Source organism: Oreochromis niloticus, linkage group LG2, assembly GCF_001858045.2.
Source record: "Oreochromis niloticus isolate F11D_XX linkage group LG2, O_niloticus_UMD_NMBU, whole genome shotgun sequence".
Lineage (NCBI taxonomy): Eukaryota > Metazoa > Chordata > Actinopteri > Cichliformes > Cichlidae > Oreochromis > Oreochromis niloticus.
Window position 1 is genome coordinate 7,461,426 of NC_031966.2, and position 16,464 is coordinate 7,477,889.

The window sequence follows — 16,464 nt, forward strand, 5'->3', positions numbered from 1 at the left end:
AGATGTGAAAAGGAAATCATTTAACGCGTTTGTTCAGTTTTGTGTCGTGCAATTATGTTAATTATCTTTTGTCATACATATACAGTGTGTGCATAAGTCATTTAGCTGACACTAGCTGTGTTTCAGCCATCAGTCCAGTCCTTGTACCAGTCTGGAATTTCAAAAATAATTTCAAAAGATTGAAGGTTAAACTGGAGAGAGAGCAAAAACAACAGCAATAAATAATTAACATCAAACAAGAAGCATTCCCATAAACAGCACACAGGTGCATTAATGTTGTAAAGGGGGGGGTCACATGTTGATGTAAACGAGGAATACCAGGTTCACTTCAGAAGCCCGGGGCTGCTGAAGACTCAGATGATCCCTGAGGTTTTAAATAACACAACACAGAATGACAACTCCTGGCAGGGAGACCGTGGGGACGAAGAGACAACAAGGCACTGCTGGAGGGAAGGAAAACTTTATTTTCTTAAAGAGAAAAAAGAAGGTCCTCAAGTCTTTCTTTTATGAAAAAAAGAGGAAAAAAGTTTGGGCAAAAAAAAGAGGAAAGAAATCAACAAGAGGTTTTAAAAAGAAGACAGAGTGAAGCTGTGGCAGTGCGGGGAGTTGTTGTGACAGCAGTGGGATCATAACGACGCCGGACACTTGTCACATATTTAGTTATGTTGCCGTCAATATTCATGTACGTGAAAACAAAAGGAGGAGGAGTGTTTGTGTGGAGGAGAAAACGGTCGTATTTTACAGGATTCTTCATCTGATTGGGTTCATCGGCTCTTCATCACTGTGTGTTTATACTCATCAGTTATTATTCATCTCTGGCTCTCTGTCACACCGTGTCTTTGTCCCTGAGCCTGGTTCTGTCTGAGGCTTCTTCCTGTTAAAAAGGTTTTCCTTCCCACTGTTGCCAACATGCTTGCTTTCAGGGAGTTGTTTGATTGTTGGGGTTTTCTCTCTATTATCTTTGCCTTACAGTATAAAGAGCCTTGAGGTGACTGTTGTGACTGAAGAATTATAAATAAAATTGAATTGAATTAAACTGAGGTGAACATATTAGCCAATTAACGTGACGATGTCTTTGACATCTTCTAAATTTTAGACAATATGTAAAGAAAAAGGAAAAAGTCAGTTTTCCATGTCATAATAATGTGGTAGGATTTGGTCCTTGTGCTGTAGCATGCTTATTATTATAAGAGAGTAATGACACTCAGATAATCCAGAATTGAAATCTTCTGTAGGACTCCACAGCAGTAAATAATGCAGCGAGTAATTTGACAAGTAGAAATACCAGAGGAGAAAAAAGCTTTTAAACAGCTGGTTTTGGGCCAAAGCCATCAAATGTTCGAAGCACTTTTTTTATTGTGGTCCTGGGGATATTTTTTCCTTTTGTGGACTTTTAAATTCTTAATTATTTAACATTATATTTGATTCTTAGTTCCATTGTTGTTGGTTGACAATTGCCCAAGTATCTTGAGCTTTATTTTTCCGTTTCAGTTGATTTCAGACTTTAGCTTCTCTCTGTTCCTGCGTTCTAAAGAGTCTCACTCGTCTCGCACGTTTCTAGTTCATTCTTCCTTTAACTTTAACCCATGAACCAGTTTTGTGTCCTAGAGAAGCCAGTTCACACCACAGGACATCCCGTGTAATCTGCTCAAGGCAAAAACGTCTTCTTGAACTTTTCAAACCATAATTTTTGAAGTTGCGCAGCTCACTGTCACTCTGGAGGCTGACTCTGTTAGATATGCAGTGAGGACTCCACTTGAAGTGTTTCTTATTTTTTCATCCTTAAAATCACCAGTTTACAGCATCAGTTGTCTCAGTGTGCTTTATATTTCAAAATAAAGATACCACAGAGTTCTACTCTGTGAAGACGTTGCACTGAAATCCAAAACTCAGCAATGCAACTTTTATTTATTGCCCATTTTTCATTCCCCTTCATGTTTCTCTTATCTTGCTGTAATTTTCAATAAACTGATGTGGTCACTGATTTCACAATAAATGCCCATCCACCCATCCAGTTTTTCACACTTATCCACCGTCACCGGAGGGCCACATGAAAGATCTCTGGTCTGCTCTGGTGACCATTGTCAATAATCACTAATACCATTACCCTCATTTTAAACCTTATTATCTGTTCACCATCATTTCCTCTCGCTGTACTCAGTTTTCATTATGAGGAGGCTTCAGTTTCCAGCTAACAACGCTTTCCGGTTTTGCTGCGCCACCGCTCTGACGGCCGTTACACAACAAACTCCCACCAATCAGCTCATATAACAGCCCTCCTACTCTCTCCGTTTGGCCAACAAGAAGCTCCTGCTAGCATTTCGCTGTGAACCCGCCGGGCCCACGCCAGCCTACAGGTCACTCACACCAACCGGCATAATGCGTGTTCGCCGTCAGATCCAGAGAGAGGGCAGGGCCAGGTGACTCCCACACAGAGGTCACATGATCGTCTGTAATATGATTGGAAGGAATAAAAACAGCAGTAATTACTGAGTTTCCTCGCTATGAGATGACATCAGATGGTGCTGATCTTTGGCTTCCTGCCTTCAGGAGAAACAGCAGTTTGAGGAAAGAACTTTTAGTTCCTAAAACATACAGATGGAATTATTTGATCAAGAAATAGGAAAAACATCGGCACAGTAGAGAGTTTTAACATTTAGTACATTAAACTGCTTGCATTTTTTTTAGGTTTTGCTTTAAAGAAAAGTTTCGATTTCAAAAAACTTGACAATATATTTAAAGACGTGTGAGACTGCTGCAGCGAGTGGGTGGAGGTCGTCTTAAATGACAGGATGGGGAAAATACACAAAACCAAGAGTAGTAACAAAGAAAACAAACAGAAATGACACGTACTGTAGAGAAGTACACGAAAAACAGGATGGCCGACTGATTTTATATCAGCAACATTTCATTTATATTGATGAATTAATTCATTAATTTGAGCTGGAAATATGACATCCTTTAAAAAAGCATTTAAAAAAATGATTGGTGAACCACAAAAACACAATATGGAAGACAGAAGCAGCAGAGGAGCTTAAAGAGACGGACAAAAATAAAGCGAGACAGAGTGGAAAAGGGAGAAGCAAATTGCAGCAGAGAAACAGAGAGCTAATGAAGTTTAATCAGAGCTGGCAGTTCCTAACGAGATGTTTTCGTGTCCTCATTACGTCAAAGCGACTCGCTTCGTTAGAACGAAAGCGAATCCGACCTCAGAGAAAGCGACTTCCTGTTCACTGCTTCTTTCCTCCCATCAGAGCTGCGTCCGCCGGCCCTGTGACTGGCAGCTGCTTCGGTCACTAAAGCTCGCCTAAATAATGTTAGATATTAGATCGCACGTTCAAATAAAGACACTGGAGCTTTTTGTGTAACCTTTTTTCTCTTACGGTAAATTCAGTCGGGCTGAGCGCTGGATTATTTATTTTTTCATGTCTGCATCAAATGATTCTGTTGCACTGGTAAATACTTTCATATTTTATTACATCAACCTAAACAGTTTGTCACTGCAGATTAACTTTATAATTTATCTGTGATGGTCAGTGAAATGTGAAGGATTATTTCAACTCTTACAAAAATCTGTTTTGTGTGAATAAAGTGGGATAAATTCGATTTGCCCATCAGTCCAAAGCATTTTAAATCCATTTTGAAAATAAAGTCTTCACACTGGAGAGGCTGCAACTCTTTATTATTTATTGTCCTGTTAAAACCATTAAATGTATTTTTATTATTTTATTTAAATATGGAACCCCAAAAAAGAGATGAGTGGTGTGTTTGGCAGTCACTCTGATGTTTAACTCCAGAACAGTTGCAGTTTTGATTTTAGTTTTTGGTGGTGTGATTTTTTTCTCTTTTCTCCGACACTTTGAGACTCTCAGCAATAATAAAACCCTGTAATAAGTGAGCCAGGCCTGATGTGCATTGTGCAGCAGTCAGTAATGTTGAGTATTTCCTATCTTAAACAGCAGGCATGAGCAAAAAGGAAAAAAAAAAACAAGTGAAAAATACCAATTAAATGTTTTGGAGGAGGTGTTATGACCTCTTTGGTTCCCTCTTCCTGCAGTGCTTCATCACTCCGGCAGCTCTCCGAGTCTCAAACGGTTTTAATAAGACCACAACTTCCCCCTTATCGCTAATAAAGCCTCTCAGTCTGGAGCTGCCAGATCTGCTGAGAGGCTCCTTTTCTCACCACGCACATTAAAACGTCCTGATAAACTCGACAGCATGAAAACACTTCTTCACACAGACGTCTGCAGGCACCGGCGTTCACCTCGTGTGCCTGAATCTGGTTCAAAACCGACTGAAAATTCGCAAACAAATAACAGAAGATGGTGAAAAACTAGTTCACACCTTCAAAACCAAACAATGGAAATAATTTGTAAAAAAGGATCCAGAAAGTTCAGTGTTCTGTAAGCCTAAAACAGGAACTGCAGTGGTGCGCTATAGAAAAATACATGTTTTTACATTAATAGATGTTAATCGATAAATACTTGTACACAAATATATTCTCTCTAAATATTTATGAATATACTTATTGTTTACTGTCCTTTGCTGTCTTCAGGCAGAGAAAGAATTCCTCCCGCAGCCTTTCTTTTAGTCCTCCTGCTCCACTCGCACCACCGCTGAAGTAACGCTGAAGAGGCGCTGCAGCTGCTCACACACACACACACACACACACACACAGCAGAGAAAGGAAATCACAGCGAGGCCTTGAAGCTTTTCTCTCGCCGCCGGTCTTTCTCCTCGTCTCTTTAACAGATCGCTTATTGAAGAACAGAACCAATCAGATGTCAGCACTCAACATTTTTAACCTTCATCCTTGCATATCAACGAGCACATTCACAGAGATGAAGGTAGCTCGTCTGTGTGATGTTTCAGACACAGACTCCTTCAGGTTAGTGGGTTTTTTTCCCTGAAAGTTATTTTTTTTTTCTCCTTGGTTGCGGCTGATGAGTCATTTGCCGGTCTGGTCACGGCGCAGTGTTCAGGTGTCTGTCTGACTTCAATCAGCAGTGTTTGATGGGGATTATTGCGCCCTGATCCTCTGACCACTGTGACCTCTCACCTCGACCTTATTGTTTTCCTATTTGATATCGATAAAGACTCCCGCAGCTCTTGTTTGTCTTCTCCTTCTAATCGTGCTCCAGGAGTTTGTGGGCAGTGGTCTGCAGACACACCACAGGAAGCACATCAGCAATATTTTGCATTCTTTTTGGAGAGGGTGGGTTTCTGCTGGGCAGCCAATGTGCAGTGGTGAGAGACGGATGTTATATTTGTTTGAGCCAAAATGTGTTTGTAAATGTGAAAAGTATTCCAGGAAACATTGAATCGATTTAATCCCTTCCTCCTTTAAATTCACAAGAAGGTCCACAATCGTGACTTCAGGCCAAGAATTTGTCAAACACAACTTTTTAAAAAAAGTTTCCAAATACATCAAATTATTCAAACTGAGTTTTGGAGAAATGTGTATTAAATGATGTATACGGTTTACAGTATTTGGCTTTAACTGGTAAATCATAAAAATGTATGTAAATATTAGAACATTTATGTCACTTTTAGAAACACACTGCAGATTTGAAAACATTCATTATTAATTAAAAGCCTTGTTTCTTTCTATGCGGGAGACTTGTGTGCTTTTATATCAAATAATTTAAAAACACAGTCGTTTTATTCTTGTTCTCAGGTTCTAATCGTGTGTTTTACTGATTCTAACTGTAAAATTATGCTTGACGCTCTTCTGTATTAGTAGCTCATCTAAGCTCCTTTATTCATATCTTCCCACTCTCTCTAATGACACCCTTTTATAACAGAGCAGATGAGATGTTGCACTGTGTGTGTTCTTTACAAACCTTTCAATACGTGACCTTTGTTTTAGGCTGAGACCTCCTCAGCTCGGTACATCCTGTGATCCATACGGTTACTGTCAGAAGTCTAAAGGTCAGAAGGCGCTGGGCTTGAGTCTGAGGGTGCATGGTTGTGTGTGATGCACTGGCAACCTCTCCCCAGCTGTCACGGGGCAGAGGTGGGGTACGCCCTGGGCAAGTTGCCAGTCCATGGGAAACAAACACACATCCACACCTACAACCAAATTCTAAATCACTCCTGAATCTGAGCTTGGCATGGTTTTCTTTGAACTGTGGTACAAAACTAAAATATGTGTAGGTATTTATTGAGTATTTTTTTTTTTTTTTTACTTTTTACTTTTACATTCTGCATTTTTACACAGTTATCTCTACTTTCAGGAATTTGTTATTCCCCATCACTGCACACCTTCAAAAATCAAACCAATAAGACAATCTTATTGGCGTGCCCATCACTGCTGCTTATCATACACAATGAGAAAAAAAAAAAAGTAAAAGTAATCTAATAATCACTTACAGCATCACAGTCGGCGGTTAAAGCGGGCTGGAGTATCTGGAACAGTGTTTTGGGGGCAGATTTTAATATAAACTATGGTCGGTGTACATCAACAACTAGCTAGCACTACAGAAGAGGAGCGAGAATATAAAAGGAGTAACATTTTTTAAGTGACGGGTAACTTCTTGACAAGAAAAAGAAAACACACAACCTGCTTCTTTGTAGTGTGCTAGCTAAAGGTTCAGCTGCATTTCACAGGGAGAGACAAGAATGAGAGAAATTCATTCAGAGATGAAGAAAGATGGAAGAAAAAGAAGAGAAATTAGATACAAGGTAAATACACACGTTGGATTTGTACACAATGTGCTGCTGAATTATGTTTGGTGAAACGTATTCAGATTTTGCATTAAAGGCAGTTTAGTTTGCAGTACAGTGGTGATTGTGGTTGCACTGTGTTAGAGTGGTGTTAAGTGTAACAGACATCAAATTAAATGTAAGCTCATGAGGCAGTCACTGAATTCCACCTTTATACTATTTTATACTGTCTAATGCAATCAGCTGTGAAAGCTCATGAAACATCAGGTTATATCTTACAGAATGTAGTTAGCTAAATCCAGAAAGATCAGCTTAGCTCAGCTGATCCCAGCCTGTGCACACAGAAACTCTACAGGAGCTCACAACAGAAGCTACAGAGTTGTTTCTGAGTGAGTATTTTCCACACGCTGCTCCACTACAAATAACCGGGCTTCCCCCACCTGCTGAATCCCACTTTAACCCCTGAATATACTCGTGATTTTGTTTAGCTGTGGAGGCAAAATGACCCATTTACAATGTAAGCAACAGGAAATAGAGCTACTTTTTATTCCCCTTTCTCTGCTTGTGTTCCACATAACAGATGTTCATGCAGAGTGAATTCAATAGATTTAAAATTTAAGTTAGTATTCCCTTAATGTTGTTTGTCTTGAACAGGTCTCTCTCTTGCAAATGAGCCATTGGGTCTCGATGGGACTACCTGTATAAATAAAGTTTAAAAAATGTGATTTTTGTTAACAAATTAATATGGAGTTTGATTTAACTTTGCACAAAATAACAGCTATAAATGTCCTTCAACGAGCTTTTTACATTGAGGACATTTCAGAGCCTGTCATTTTTTCGCTTTTACATAAGCAAAGACGTAAAACCAGTACTTCAGTTTTTAACACAAGTATCTGCACTTCTACTGTGCCAACCCTGTATGTAATTCAGCTGTTTAAACTGAATCGGCGCATAAAGGTATTCAGCATGGCCACTTGGGCTGACAGATGGTGCCGTTTTATGTTGTTAAGTTCGATTAAATTTCACTCTGAGTGTGTTTTTGCTTTTTCTTAAAACTTACTAGCCGGTGCTACTATTAGCAGCTAACGTCAGCGCTCTCCCGTCACTCCTCAAATAATCTTTGAGCTTTTTTTTAATGAGTAAATAATTTAGAAACACCAATAACATGACAACTAAAGTCCAGAGACCAGTTAGTGCCAATGTGGCTAACTGCTCTGCCCAAACCGGTCTGCTCTGTCTGTTCAGTATCTTAAATAATAACCTAAAATATCACTTCAGATAAAGTCAAGGTTGTTATCTCCAGTTATTTGTGTGCCACTAAATAGCTCTGAAGATTTCCTTGATTACTTATTTGTTACCTTCCCTTTCTTTAAGTCCCAGCGACTTTGTAATTGGTAATGGCAAAAAGTGACAAACGCAGCATTACTGCACACAATCGCTAAGCTGAAACTGCACCCCTGTCTTTCATAGTTAATAGAAGGTAGTTCTGAATATGTTGTATTGGTCTTAATGGACATTTTATTTATTTTAAACATAAAGGTTTGCTGTTCAGACTCATCTCTTACTGAAAGTTTGAGTGTCTTAATTATTATAATAGGAATTAAGAATAATTAGTTACTGTTTTTAAAAATACATGCTAAAATTGGCTTTTTTTGCAGTGGCTTTAAAACCAAGTGTCACATGCACTAAGTACCAAATATAAGCATGCCACCACATGACTCGATAACATACCTGCAAACATGAACACGTTGGCACTGTCACTGCATTTTGCTCAAAGCACCACAGGGTCTGAGTGCAGCTTCACACAGCTCTCCAATCCTAAGAGACAATTCCACAAACGGCTACACATCCAGAAATATTTACCTCCTCTCTGTGCGCGCACGCACACACACGCACCGCTCAGCCCCACCCTGCCTTTGAGTCCTCACTGTGGAGAAAACGGAGGCTGAGAACGAGCAATTACTCTGCAGAAGTTGTGGGACGGAGGCGGCAGATAAAACGCTGCTCTTCATCTCGCTGCCGTGTGGAACGCGTAATTAGGTGGCTGCTGGGAGGCTCTCTGCTGCTCTCCCCTCGCCATCGGGCTTTGAAACCCTGGAGGACAGCGGAACGTGTTCTCCTCCCACGGACACGGTGCCTCGGTGCAGCTCTGTTCCCATTCTCGATGTGCGACACGTAGAGCTGCACGGGCTTGCCTCATGTTTCTCAACGGCACCACGTTGAATTATTTCTGCGCAGAGACGGCCTCTGGCCAACACAGCCTGTTACCTGTTAGACAAAAACGCTGCTGTTGGTGGAATCGATACCTGCAAAGACAGCAAAATGCAGCTGCTTCTCCGAGAGCAAACACTGAGTGAAATGCCCAGTGTGTGTGTGTGTGTGTGTGTGTTAGAGGGTTTAAAATATTCAGCTGCTTGGTTTGTTCGGGCGTTTCATCCAGTTTGCATCAGAAAAGTGGATTTGAAAATGAGCCGTGTGACACAAGGTCAAAGGAGGCACACGGAGAATCCGCATGTGAAACCAGATTAGGATTAGAGTTGCTGTAAAGTCATTTCACACATTACAGAGAATGTGAAGCTGACCCGTGTTATTATATCATGAAAATCATTTCTCAGGATGCACACGTCAGGGAAAGGTGGGATTTTGTTCCTGTGTGTTGCAGTTAATGTCAAATGCCACATCAATAAACACTGTTTTATTTTTCCCCAAGCGGTTCTTTTTATTTAGACTTCATTCAGCGTGACTCAGATCTACTGCAATCCGATGATCTGAAAATAGGTAGTTCTTATCGTTCTATCAGGGACAAGCCAGATTGTGTTTCTCAGCCCAGAGATAACGACTTCAAGGAAACTGATCCTGCATTTATTTTATTTATAAAAACGTGAAATATCCTGGTAAAACTCTTAAGAAATGATTTTTAATGATTTGGATAAAACTGCCAGGGATCAATTTAATCACACATCAAATTAAATTGAATGCCTAAAAACTAAAATGTTAATAAAATGTTACAAGAACAAACATTTTTTCTCTCTCTCTAGATTAGTACTGACTCAGTGTGTTACATCAGGGTTTATAAAAATTTATGGCAAATATAACATTATCAAAATAAGTACAATTAAATAAAACACAACCAAATCCAACATTTAGGTTTGTCGGTGACTGTAAATTGGCCCGAGGTGTAAATGTGAGCGACTGTCTGACTGAAAACTTGCCCGAAGTGTAGCCTGCCTCTCACCCCGTGACAGCTGGGAGAGGCTCCAGCCCAGCCGTGACCCCGAAATGGACAAGCGGAAGAAAACGAATGGATGGATAAATAAAATATGATACTGGAAAGCAGTTTGGTTCTATTTATATATGTAGCACCAATCCAAAACAATCACCTCAAGGTGCTTTCTATTATCTTAAAAACCCTGTGGTTTAATAAAGGCTAAACAAAATATATTACATGTCAGCTTTTAACTGAAGTTATGTTTCTACTGAATGTAAAATATAAATAAACAGTAAATTAAGCAGAATAACTGAATTAAAATCAGAGTGTGGATTTGTTTGGATCTGATTTAGTTTTGTTCTTTTGTCACATTAAGCTTCACATGTGCTTCAGAGGCTTTTAAAGTAAAGTTGCGTCTTGGCTGTGGACTTTCAAACTTTGCCCTCAGACATCTGAGGAGCTTCTTGGAACATCAGAAGACATTTTGAGGACATCTCCGGACATCTTTTGAGACATCTCGTGACAGTTTGGGCTGGAGCGGATGTGCCGGTATGAAGATAAAGGAGCGCGTCCTGAGGGATCAGGCTGCACTGTCTGGACTTCAGCTGGGGCTCATGGCAGCAGAACACAGGCTGAGCTTGGCATTAATATGGATGTCCACCAGGCGCCTTGTCCTCTGCCTTTCTGCCTTTCTTTGTGCCCTGCCACGGTTCGCTGTGTGCCAGTGAATAGCATTAACAGCATGGCAGCAACCTCCAGCCATGCCAAGGTCATTAATAAACATCCTCAGATGGCTCCATAATGACTCTCTACAGTCAGACGCGGTGGTTCGGAGAGTGTCGAGATGAGTTGTCACCCCACACAGCTCTGTTTGCCTCACGGTTTACAGCGCAGGCACTCGCTAACTTCACCAACACCCACATTCAACAAACTAACTTCTACCGCTGCTCCAGCCGCTGCGCCACTTTGTGACTTTTCCAGAAACATTTTTAGAACTGCACAAACTGTCTTTTTGATTCAGGAAGACTTTGTTCTCTTCATATTTTAGGAAGAGAACAGACTGATCGGTAGTCTGAGAAACTGAAAACACACAGTTGGAAAGCTAGCAACAAGTGTGGATGGATAAAGCTGCACAGTTAAAGTCAACTACAGAAGCTCCAAAGCACTCTAAAGTCTTTAATGTAGTACTGACTGTGAACTAGTACCAACAAATGACTGACTGAATTCATAGAAATATATATATTTCTATACCGCTAAACTACACCGCTGCTTAAAAAAAACAAACACAATCATCCATACCTATTTAGAATCACCAGCTAACCTCACGTGCACGTCTTTGGACTCACGCAGGCGTACGGAGAAAAAGCAAACACCACAAAGAGGCCCGATCGGGCCGGAGGCCCCAAACATCTGCTGACTTTGCTCCACTTGTGAGAAGTTTGACATTTTTGATGCAGAATTCCAAAAAAAACCTTAACTCTCACTACATCGCAGCTACGCCTGCCACACAGAAAACCTGTCGATTGCGTGTTCGAGTGTTTTCCAGTTGGGCTGTTGAGTGGCCCCCCGGGGGCACGAGCATCACAGCTGCCATCTTTGGCAATGATGAATTCTGCTCTTAGATTTCGATGCAGGCTTTTTTAAGTGGCCTCTCTCTTTCTCACAATGCCTCTGGTAATAGCCACTGGTTATAGTTATGTAACCCTGATTTCTTGTTTTGGTGTTGTTTCCCGATCTCTCTGGGCTGGTGGTAACATGCTGACTGCAATTTCTTTCTATAATAAAACCCCCACATAGCAGGACAGTGTGCACTGAATCATTATTTTACCCAACGCACGTGTTACTTAACAGCTCTTTGTAACAGTCATTACTCCTTCCTGCGAGAGTTTACGATGGGCATGTTTGTGCTTTTCTTAATTAAAAGAAGGTTCAATTTAAAACTAAAACGTTAGTCCAAGTGGAATTTAACTTTTGCAGGTTTGCAACATAAAAAATTTATAGTCACAGATTTGAAAGATTGCAGGGCTGAATGTCAGTCAAAAGCACTCAAGATAAATTATCAGTACATTATTTTTTAATTCACTACATTTTATTCAGCGTACACATGAATTTATTATAATGCTTCTGACATATCCACCTGCAGTTTGGCTGTATGAGGGATTTTCGTGGAAATAAACAGACAACAACCGTTATCGGTTAAAGGAGCCGCTGATGATTTTTTGGCCATTTTTTCCCTGACATCACCGACGCCGCTCTCCTGTCTGCACCTGCTGTTAGCAGGGATAAACAGGCTAGCTCAGCCTAAACCCACCAGCACCTCCAAAGATCACTGACGATATTTCATTTATTTACCTCAAAGGATTTTTAGACACAAATAGAGAAAAAAAATGAGTGATAGTCATGTACAGACGACATTTAGAGTAAATATGAATAATAACATGATTAAAGTGTGACGTTATTTTTATTAGAATAACATGAACTTGTTTGGTGGAGCTTTGATCTGAGTTTCTGGTGTAGCAATAAAATCAGTTACAGTATGTCAAAGTTAATTCATTTTTAATTTATTTCTTTTCCCTCGGCGCCGTCATTTTCTAATGGGGAGTCCCTGGGTGCGCTCTCCTTGGGAACAATCAATCATCTTCCGCCCTCCTGCATTCATCCTCCATTCAAAGTGTTATTGAATGGCAGTGGTGATAAGACGACCGGCACACAGATTGATCTTCACCTCCAGTCTCTTCACTCTGTGTGTTTATCTCAGATAGAAGAATATTAACCACCTCGCCATCAGATGTCATAATATCCACGTCTGAAAGAAGAAAATCCATGCTATCGATCGGCGCAATGAGCGGCCGCTGGAGCTGTCAGTCAAGTTGATTGATGGACCTGTCGACCAGTGGCGGTAAAGGTTAGGGTGGGCGGGGCCAGGGGAAGCGAGACTCCCCGGCTCGCTGATCGATCGGCTGTCTGGGAGCATCAGCAGCTCCCTTCGTCTTCCATCATTAGTTTACAGTTTCTACTGATTTTTAAATATCAGCTGTCGATTAGCTGAAACAAATGGAAGCAAAGTTCAATACAGGAGGGATTTGAACCCGGGCCACAGACTGAAGTACCAGAAAATGTACATGACAATTACGTACGCTGCGTTTAAATGATAACGTAGGAAGATGGTGGAGAGTAAACTGTGGTGCGAAATGTCACTGGCTGCTATTCGAACAAAGATATCCCTTTAAAGGTGGACATGGAGCGCGTGTTGCTCTGAGATCAGCCCGGCCATTCCACCTGTGAGCACGGTGACGTTCCAGTCCACGTGTACCTATCAGTGCATTATTAGAAATACTCGTGGCTCAGACCACGCCCATCTGCCAGCTCATCACTCATATTGATGTACACGTTACGTTTCATGACTGTATCTCGCAGGTTTCAGGGATGCAGCTATGGTTGACAAAGCTTTTGCAGCACAAGTAAGGATCGTGTTTTCCTCAGTCTTATCATTTCCTGCCACCAGCTGTCTATGAAGGAAGAGTCGCTGCTTTTTCACACAAAACTTACTTCTCCGCAGAATGTTTTTGTCTTATCTGTTGCTGTAATTTGTTTTGGTTCAGTTATATTCTTTTAATCTTTTTGGATTATGAGAACATTTTTTTTAGTCAAATGATTTTTCTTTTTATTCTTTGACACTGTATCCATGCCAGCAGCTCTCAAAATGACAGATGACTTCAGTAAGTAGCAAGGCAGGTGTGTGTGTGTGTGTGTGTAAGTGTGTGTCCAGTGTGAACAAGAAGAATATTCACAACATCACACATCCTGTTTTCAGCCCTCATGCAGGCGCCTTTTATTTAAGACAGATTATAAAAGATAATTTTTATTTTTTAAGAAGTAGAAATTTAGTTTTCTGACACAGAAGTTATATTTTTGTTTAAAAAGAGTCACAAACAGGATTGTTTTCTTTGTTTTGGATTTTTTTGACCATTTATTTCTTCAAATATGTGTTGCAGCACAGGAAAAGCCAGCCATAGATGCAGACTGAGAATCCTGACCACACACAAAAACAGCCAAGCAATGATGCATTCAAGGACAACTGGATATTCAATCATTTCAACTTCACTGGCTACAAATATTTCTCAAAAATATGTCCAAAAAAATGTAGTTAGTTGAAGAGTATCTGATGCATTTCGTTTTGCACAAATCCTCGCAGACGTCTCATCTGTCGGGGCGCGCTCAGCGCAGCCACACACACGACCCGCCCACTCAGCCAGCAGAACTTTTCCCCCTCAGTGATGCCGCCCACTTTTCTTTGTATCAATCATTTTAAAATTATTACAACAATGTATTAATCTGTTTGAATTATTACTAAACCAGGATAATTGAAAGTACGGACGCAGTTTGACATTTTCATGTTAAACAATAACAGAAAATACACTAGGGGAGATAAATGAAATCTGTTTTGACATGTTACTGTTGAAAGTCTGAAATTTTAGGAATCATAAAGGTCAGAATAAAAACGTTCTTTTTCTGCTGACAGTTAAATTAATCCTGTATTGCCAAGTGGATATTTGATGTATTAGTTTTTGAGACCTCTACATCATCAGTGTGATTTTTTAAAACAATAAATTGTACATAAATGTCAGATGCAACAAAAATGATAGAAAAAATTAATTTTTTTTCTTTTTAAAAATTTTTGTCAAAGTTGTCCTGTTAAAAAAAAACAACAGTAAATCTCACTGTTCATATTTCTAAGTCTAACTCTAGGCAAGGACTCGTAGTAATCACATGAATGACTGAATAATGTTCTTTGTCATCTGTTCCTGAAAGCTGTCTGTCGTTTCACACCAGTAAAGAAGATTTAAAAATAAATCAGTATGTATGACAGCTGTTGCTCAACACAAACAAATGGCAAAAAATGAAATCATTTAACCTGTAATGTTATATTTCCCTGTAAGAGCCTCCAGATAGCTACAAAGTTTAATATTTATTAAACAGAATTGAGATGTTCCTACATTATACCTGCAATGCTTCAGCTGGTGGATACTAATTTTGGAAATCATCCTTGTGAATGTTGATGTTGTGATAATTTCGCAGTCCTCTGCAGAAGCTGATAGCTGCAGCTCCAGATGGCTCGACGTGGTTTCTCTCTCTGAATGTGAGGGCTGCAATTACAGAACAAACCCAACGTGATTCATCTACGTTCTATTTCCAGCTGCTGCTTGCACAGTCACACCTTCAACACATTCATTTTTGCTGTTTCCTGTTTGCTCCTCGAAGCCACCTCTGAAGTTCGCCAACTAACTAAATCGCGTATCGGGCTGCTAAACCACCTCTTAAACCGCAGCTTTACTTCCATAGAAAACTTGTGCAACATGATGAATTTGACCAAAATGAGCTGGAAAAAATGCTTTTGTTTAATAAAGGCGCAGGCGTCCTGAGATTTGTTCCTCCTGTGCTGTGTGCAGTGTAATAACAGCACTGTTAGCTAATAATAACTGATGGTTCACGGCTGACGAGCGATGCTAATGGAGAAGGGGCTAATTGTAGTCGCCCGGTCACGGCTGTGAGGAATGTCTCTGGCAGGAAAATGAACTTTATTCTTAAATTACAGGGCCCTCTGTGGCGGACGCGCCTGTCCTATTATGTGCTAATTAGCAGACACTTGGGACGCTTTAGCTAACGAGCCTGGGATAATTTTAACCCTCCACAGGGCTGCGAAGAGACATGCAGCACAATGCACAAGCACATACAATCAGAATGCGAACATATGGCTCAGCTTCCATAAAACACACACACTCACGCACACACTTCCTATACTTTCACAGGCTCCCAGCATGCACCAGCTTAGCTGCTGCTGTGCTAATTGGCTTGATGTGGTTCTGAAAATAGTATCTGTACAATCCCCTGTCTGCCTTCAGAAAAGATCATGCCCTTTCAATTCAGAGTCCCAGCAGGCTGTCAATAGGAAATGGCTGTGAATAAAAGGGGGCGGTTTAAAGGTGCATTTCACCTCAACTTCACATTCACTGTCCCTGTACTTAACACAAAGTGCTACATGTATTTCTTGTTCCATTCTCTGTGGTCAGCCTCATAGTTAATGTTCAGAAATATTAATAAGCATTAGGAAATACACGAGCAGACAAGTGAGAAAACTGTTTTTTTTTTAATTGAGCTCTTTACTTATATTTACATTTTATTTGGGTGTTTTTTGATAAAATGCACAAGGCTGCCTGATCTGCCAAAAACATATCAGCGATTCTGAATGTTATCAGCAAATTCAATGGCTGATATCCGTGTTTATGTGTTCCATACATGTTTCCTCCTAATTCAGTGCAGGTCAATTCACACAAAACTACTAACAAGTGGCAGATGATGGGTTTCCAGGTTAAAATAACTAAAACCCATATTTAGGGGTGGAGGGTGACTGTGGTCACTTTCACTCAACAGCCAGTTGTGATCAATCAAACATGGCGCATTTTTGAACCCTGACAACGAGGGAAACACTACACAGAAACAACACCGCGCTCCCAGACTGACGAAAAGCTACAGACGGAGCAGCAGGTATAGCATCACCTCGGCATCCACCTTTTGGAGAGTTCGTGTTG

General features: G+C 40.4%; 1 long non-coding RNA gene across 1 annotated transcript; it reads right to left on the bottom strand.

Moving 5' to 3' along the window:
- Positions 1–1,047: 1,047 nt before the first annotated feature.
- Positions 1,048–9,786, bottom strand: LOC112847661 (uncharacterized). Its single transcript, XR_003221354.1, has 3 exons — positions 8,398–9,786; positions 5,844–6,596; positions 1,048–4,644 (listed from the first exon to the last, which is right to left on the bottom strand). It is a non-coding gene; the product is annotated as an uncharacterized LOC112847661 (long non-coding RNA).
- Between the last annotated feature and the right edge of the window lie 6,678 nt (positions 9,787–16,464).